We start from the raw sequence: 7,900 nt of genomic DNA, 5'->3' as shown, positions 1-7,900 counted from the left end.
TATATATGTTGATCAGTTTTACAATTTCAATGAACTAATTTCTGTCTTTTTTTTTTTACTGTTTATTATAATGAATGGTTCTCTGGAAGGGAATTGGTTGAGACAAATATTGTGAAATGTCAAAGATGAAAAAAATAGAAATGTTTTAAGTGAAAAGGAGGCTGCTATGTCCTTTATATGAATCTCCTTATGTCAGATTCTTCCCATTTCAAACCCTTTTCCCAGCCCACTTGCCTGGAGCAAACAATTGAGAAATTGCCTGCCTGTCAGCCAATGAATAAAATTCAAGTAAACTGAGAGTAACCCTCAAAGAAATGGGCAGAAAGACAGGCCAGAACTAACCAATAAAATAGAATTTAACCCAGAGGAATCTTTATCAGTAGTCCATTGGCCATGAAGGAGCAATAAAACATCATTTGGAAGTCTAGAAACAAATTCCAAGAAACAACACACTAGCCTAGGGAAATCCACTCACAAATCACTCTGAGGGTACCAAGCTCTCAACAAACCAGGGAGAGAAGGCCTGGAGCAAACCTCTAACAGTGACTGCAAGCCAAGTGGGAATAATACATCAGGAGACAGGCCAGCCTAGAAGTAACCCCAATAGGAATCTCAGAGGAAAACTCCCCAAGACAGGCACATAGTCTACTCAAAACAAAAACAAACAAACAACAACAAAATATGAGGACTGCCTCACCCCTAAGGCACTATTAGGAACCTGTGGTCAGATATAGGGAGTAGATGCCAAAGCCTCCCTTCTATCTAACTTCTACTCTTCAGTTCAGGATGCTTCCTCCACACTTTTCACTACAGACTATTCTTTGACCTGATTCTAACCATCTAGAAACCATCACAAGCCCTTGACAATTATTCTAGCTGAACACCTGACCGAGGACCCATTTACCTTCTCCATCTGATCCCCAGTGAGAGAAAAGCAGAGCAATATTGAATCTCTGACCTGGGACATAACTCCCTTTCCCCTTTTCTTCCTGTCTCTCTGTTTCTCTTTCTCCATAGCAGCATCTATCTCCTAGGGTTGTTGTGAGTATAAAACAAGATAATATTTCCAAAGTGTTTGGCAAACCTTAAAGCACTACTATATATTACTTACTATTTTATCTCTTCTCCTTTCTTCTTTCCCTTCCTTCCATCCTCCCTCTACTATTCCATCTCTCCTTCTCTCTACAGCTAGTGGTGCTCACCAGCATCAGACCCCTTACTTACTTCCCAGAACTAGAGACCTAATTCTCAGTGTAGCATTGGAAAATACAATCAATGTCCTGGATCCTGGGCCATAGATACTGTGGCTTCCTGGAAAGGGTTGTAGTACAGTTGCAAACCATCACCAAAGAACAATGGCATGCTATTGGCAGAAGAGATTTTTAAATTTTTATATTTTGTATTTCTATCCTCTCATAATGCATCTGGTACATAGTAGGTGCTTGATGAAAGTTTTCAAATTAATCACACGTTATGACTATTTCTTAGCTCCAAAGACCCAGGACTGATATACTGGTGGCTGTAGAAAAATAAAAATCTAGAAGGAAATTGAGATTTATCTAATCAGAAAGAAACATTTTGTCTATATGATACCAAATAGCCAAATATATTTGGCCAAGCTTTGTAGACTCATTTACCAATCAAATGAACTGATTGTTTCGATCTATATTCATGAAATAAATCATTTCTGTGGAGCTATAAATTTCACAAGACTTTCTTCTCAATAATTCCATCCTTACCTTATTATCCCTACAAGAAAAATGTGGTCCTGAGAGTTTATTTACTCAAGGTTATACATGTAAGAAGCATCTAAAATTAAATTTGAACCTAAGTCCATGTACTCCAAGTCCATTGCCTGACTGCTGCACCATACTACCTCTGTTCCAGGTCACTAAATTCTGACTTCATTTCTCTTTCCATTGAACCATGTTGATTTTGTTTTTTAATGTGCACAAACAAACAAACAAAAAACAATCCAAAGGTGATTGGTATTTATTTACTTGTGAAAAAAGTGAAAGGTATCAAGCAGATATGGGGATTTGTCTTTGAACTAGGACATCCTTGAGTGGCTCTTTTGCTGAAAGAGACCATAGATCCTTGAAGATTCTCTGAGCCCTAGGGCTTCATAAATGATTTTGATAATAGAAGGAAGTGTTTTCAGAATTATAAGGGAAAAGATATGTCACGTTTAATGTTGTTAAATTTTTAAAGAGTGTTTCCTAGAGAAAGACAAGTCTCTTCAGCTTCCTATCGAAGGCATTACACAATTGAAAATTGATTGTTGATACTTGAGTCAGGAATATGTGGGCTCAACACTGGAAAGACTCATTTTTCTGAGTTGAAATCTGGCCTCGGACACGCTGTATGATAGCAGGCAAGTCATGTCACCCCTCTTGCCTCAGTTTCTTCATCTGTAAAGCAAGCTTGAGAAGGAGAAGCAAACCACTCCAGTACCTTTGCCAAGAACACTTCAAAGGAGGTCACAAAGGGTGAGACACAATTGAAATGACTCAACAAAATAAAATGAAGTAGAATGAAAAATGATTTGCAGCTAGGAGCATAAAGAAGTCACAGATGGTGACATTTAGGGGGTGAGGCTGTATTTGTTAGAAGTGTGAAGAGTTGTTGTTTTGTTTTGTTTTGTTTTTGTTTTTTGCAGCCAAAGACAAGGTTTAGTAGAACATCCATCACATTGGGCAGACTGTTAAGGAGTCTGAACATTAGTGAGCTATTGGCTATATTGTAAGAATCTAAGTACCTTAATGGAGACAAGACGCACATTGTATACAGAAAGGCTGTGGAGGAATCTAAGAGTGGCCAAATAGTTTGGGGTGCCTGGAGGACGGGTGTAAGGAGATCTGGATGGGAGTGGTCGGTAAGCTGAGGTGAACAGAACTCCTGGGACCTTGGCCTCGTGGCTAAGGGAGAGTGGAGCATAGTTAGGATTAAGTGTGGGAAATGGTGAAGGGCCATGGGCAGGTACTAGGTTAAGGGTAACAGAATTGGGAAATTGGACATAGCCACAATGAAAGGCCAGTTGATGGGATTATAGCCTTAGATGAAGGCCAGAGATTTGACCATGTGGGAAAGTCTAGGGTTTTTCCTTTTTGCAATCAAGTTCCCATCCTCATATTCTACCCTCAAACAAATGAGACCCAAATTCTTTTGGGGTAAGGGATGAAAGTCTTAGCTTCTGAAACTGCTTCCTGCTGGCAAGGGGTGTAGAGCTGTCCCTGCCTTCAGAGGGTCCCAAAGAAGAGGTTGACTGGAACCCAGCACAGGCTGCATCCAGGACACAATGGGGGGACATTGGCTGGTACTTGCAATTTGCTACCAACTGTAGGTGAATGGCCTGTAGTCTGGAAGGCAAAAATTTGACAGAAAAGACTACAGGGCCCAACTGACAGGATAAAACATCCTTAGCTCTGTTCGGATTCAGATAACTCAGTTTTCCAACCATGCAGTATCAAATCCACCTCATAGCCAGACTCAGGAATAGCCAGGTGGGTAACATTCCTTTTCAAAGGAACATAATGGGGAAACTGAGCCAGGTGGATCCCATTTAGACTGAGGCTAAAATTATCCTCTCAGCTTTTCCTGATGCTGACTTCCCACAACTATTTCATTCTCTCAGTAGCTTGTGGCATTTCTTTCAGATGGTGGATTATTGGTTATCTATAGATTATGATCCATCAGATAACTCAAAATAAAATCCTGTGAGCTTTTACCTCAAAAAGCAAGTTTCATTAATCACAGCTTAGGAAACACTTTTCCAGGATTTACATCTCAAACTTAAATTTGTCCTGGTGTAAAAAGCCAATCATTAGATATTTCTATACACTTGCAAATTCTCAGCAAGCCATATACAACCCAAACAAGCTTTTTGGCTAGTTTACACGTTAAAACAATAACCAACAATAGCTAAATTGTTTTAGTGGTAACCAAATTATGAAAAGTTGCTTGACATAACCGATACAGAAAAGTTCACCAATTTGAAACTTGAAATATATCCATTACCAATGAGGTGACTTCAGTTTTGGTTGAATTCATTTCCAAATTACTTTACACAGAGAATCAACATCTCATCATTAACAGTTAAAACTACAAATTTAAAAGAACATTCTTACCCACGTTTATAGGCCAGCTTCTTTACCTTGAGTGGGATGTGCTGAACCCTGGTAGTGCTTCCAGGCAAAGGTTGCCCTAGGGCCCAAGGCAATTGCCAGTGGGGCCCATGCTATAGCTGCTGCCCCTCTCCCCTTCTTTTCTCGGGTGGGGGAGGGTGAAATTAAAAGTGAGGGGTAAAGTGTGAAACTTTTCTATGAGAGGGATTAATCGATACCCTCTTGATTCAAGTGAAGGGAGTGGGAGAAAAGAGAGACTGGGGTTGTAAGGAGTAGTTCCAACTTCCTTAATGATGAATTACAAAACCTCCAGAATCTGCCAAGATGTTTTTAGCTATTCTAACTTTCCCCTGTAACCTCCATGGAGAAGGATTCAGGGGTGTAGAGGGAAGGGAGTAAGTGAGCCCCAGGGAACCAAAAAGCAAGTGCAGTTTTCCCCAATTCTCTAGTGCAGAGAAAACTGACAGAATTGGGCATATACTTCTGGATAGGGTATCTGTCCTTGTCCTCTATGCTGCAGAAGGTGACCCAGGTCCATGGCCTTGAGCCAACCCAGTGGACCAAGAGCCTGAAGCATCAGGCCAAGTGTGAGACAGCCTTGTAACTGTCTTCCCAAAAAGCACCTCCAAGCCTTCGTGCTTAGAGAGTGACCCTAACTGAAGAGCAAAGAAAGGAGGGGAGGAGAGAGGCTTACATATCTTCCAGTATTGGCTGAAGAAGAACTTGAGGTGAGGCAGTTTCCCCTTAGGGCCCACGAAGATTATGAGGTTTAGGGGTTTAGGAGTGCTGGGACCCCAAAATCACAACACATTGATCCTGCCTGAAAGAATTCGGACCAAGCCTTCTTTCAGCCAAAGACAAGGTTTATTAGAACATCCATCATATTGGGCAGACTCTTAAGGAGTCTGAACATTAGTGAGCTATTGGCTAGAGTTTAAGAATCTGAGCAGTGGCTAGATTCTACGAATCTAAGCAGTATCTAGATTATAAGAATCTAAGCCTATTTTGTTTTCCAATCCATATGCTTAACAAAGGCAAAAATGTGGACACTGCTCAGGATGGTGAGAATTCTGACTTCTGGGCTCAGATTCTTTTTCAGAGCAGTTCCCCAGAATTTCAGATCCAAATGGTAATTCAAGATTTCTTTGATAGAGCTCTTGAAATGAGGTTCAGGAATAAGAATTCCATCTAGAACATATTCTGGTGATCCTAGTATTTTCCAACCCTATATTAGATAGAAGCATGTGACAGAGACACTGCCCTGATAATTGGGAAGGTGAAGATTAGTAAGTGGATTTAATGGCTAATGATGCCATTTTAATTTCTAACTTTTGTTTTCCAAATATCTAGGGTATGAGGCTGGGCATTCTATTTTGGAGAACTAAGGCCCAGTGAGCCATCTGTACCCTGAGCTTGACATAACAACAATCCTTTGCATTTGCCCTCTGGATGATCTCAGCCACAGCAAAATACCAGAACTGTTTCATGTAATTATTATATTGCTTTGACCAGCACCAGGTATTCTCAGAGCTTGGAGAACTTCTTATGGTGAAGCCCTGCTATGAATCAAACTTGTCACATCATTGCTGTTACCTCCTATTGTGAGGGCTTGAGATTTGGCCACACTAAAGTGGGTGCCCCCCATACTATAGGTGGGACCCAGCATATGTGTCCTTGCTTGCAAGATGATTGCCTCACTTTAAATTAAACTTTGGTTTGATTCCTGACTCTCTTGTCTCTAGTCTGCTTTGTTTGGCTTTGGCCACCCATAAATTAGAGGACGGTTGTGTCCCATTGACATTAATTATTGGCAGAAGTGGCATTGAGATCCAGTGGCTAGAGGCATAGAAGAGTGGGAGTGTGGGCCCAAGAGAGTAGAAGCAGAAGCAGCCTTGCTGACAGTTCTGTGGTGGTGGCGGCACATGTGAGGGTTGGGAAGAGAAGGAACAGTGTTTTGTGAAACTTCACACCTCTTCAAATTGCTACTGTGTAAGTCAAAGGTGAAAAAAACTCGTAGGAAAGGATGAAAAGACATCACAAGGAAAAAAAAATGATTTAGAAAGAACAATGATTCTAAATCTCCAAAGAAGTTTCTGAGTAAAGGTGAGGGAGGAGGAGTAGTACCTAAATTCAGCTCCAAGAAGTTTGAGAAAAGTAACACAAAGCCTGGGCAAATAGGCTTGGAAAAAGAATAAGCAACAAGGGGACATGTTACCCAAGAAAAACAGTGCAAAGTAGTTCAAGAATAAACAGGAGGGAAACATGTTGACCAAGAAAAATAGTGCAAAACAATTCAAGAATAAATAAGAAGGAAATATTTTGCAGACAAAAAGAAACTTCCAACCTGAGAGCACAGGTGAAGATTCAACAGCTAAGAAATCCAAAGGAGATGACTTGAAAAAGAAAAAGAAAGAACTAAGGTGGAGCAGGCAACTCAGTGATGAAAGCAACTACAACACTGTTTTCAAGGCAAAGCAAATTTGGGAATACTTAAGAAGAAAAAAAATTGCAACAAAGAAAAAAAAAGGTGATGAGTGAATTACGGAAGTTGATTTAGGGCAAGATTAAAAGTATTGCATTTGCACATGATTCAACCTGTATGATCCAATGTTACATTCAATATGGTAATGAAGAACAAAGGAAAGAGACATTTGAAGAATTAAAAGAGGATTGGGTTGAATTGAGTAAGGCCAAATATACCAGAAATGCTTTTAAGAAATTTCTCAGGTACGGAAATAAATCACAAATAGAAGAAATAATAATTAAAAAAAACTTTTAAAGGCCAAGTGTGGAAGATGTTATACCATACAGAAGCATTGGCTGTAGTGGAATATGCTTACAATGAAAAAGTGATTTTGGAGCAGCAAAATAAGCTGGTAGAAGAGCTCTATGGGAATACATACATTCCAACTTTACAAGTCTGCAATTCACCCAACTCTGGAAAAAGTGTTAGAGGTACAGCCTGATAAGCAAGAGGCTATTATGGATGACATCAAACAGATTCTTACACCAATAGCTCAAAAGGAAACCATAATTAAACATTCACTGGTACATAAAGTATTCCTGGACTTTTTCACCTATGTACCCCCAAAACTCCAATCAGAAACGACTGAAGCAATCAGAGAAGCTGTAATAAAACTTGCACATACACGTGATTGAGTTTGAGTAGCCATGTACTCTCTGTGGCATGACACACCAAAGGACAGAAAAGTTATTATTAAAACAATGAAGGATTATGTTGAAAAAGTAGCTAATGACAAATATTCTGTTTTTAGTTTTCCTGGCAGCATTTGATTGTGTTGATAATACTAAACTTACAAAGGAAATAGTTATGTTGAAAATCATCAATTCCCTGCTGAATATAGTGAACAATAAATATGGAAGAAAAATTCTGCTGTATTTACTAAGCCCTAGAGATCCTGCACACCTTATATCTGAAATCATTGAAATACTACAGATAGATAATAAAAATGCTCATAGTAAGAAAGATAGCATAATTTGACATAAGGAGCTCTTAGAGTCTATTTCCCCACTCCTTTTAAGCTACCAAAATTTCTCAGGATAGTAATCTACTATTGTTTTGAGTTTTGATTACAGAGATAGTTCTCTAAATTATGATGAAGCCAATAGTGGAAAATGGCCTGTGATACAGTCTGGAAACTGCTAAAGGTGGAGGTCTATGCCTGGGAAAAATTTTGGGGATGACTGTGGTGTGGTATAGGTAGGATCCTCCTGATTCTATTTACCCATTGGACCATTTCCTTTCTGAAAAGGAA

General features: G+C 39.6%; 1 pseudogene; it reads left to right on the top strand.

Moving 5' to 3' along the window:
- The first annotated feature begins 5,145 nt into the window (after window positions 1–5,145).
- LOC110216394 (pumilio homolog 3 pseudogene) lies at window positions 5,146–7,689 on the top strand (annotated as a pseudogene).
- Window positions 7,690–7,900: the final 211 nt, after the last annotated feature.

The sequence above is a fragment of the Phascolarctos cinereus genome, unplaced genomic scaffold (genome assembly GCF_003287225.1).
Source record: "Phascolarctos cinereus isolate Bilbo 61053 unplaced genomic scaffold, phaCin_HiC Scaffold_3;HRSCAF=262, whole genome shotgun sequence".
Taxonomy (NCBI): Eukaryota; Metazoa; Chordata; class Mammalia; order Diprotodontia; family Phascolarctidae; genus Phascolarctos; species Phascolarctos cinereus.
This window is presented reverse-complemented; position numbering and strand designations above follow the sequence as displayed.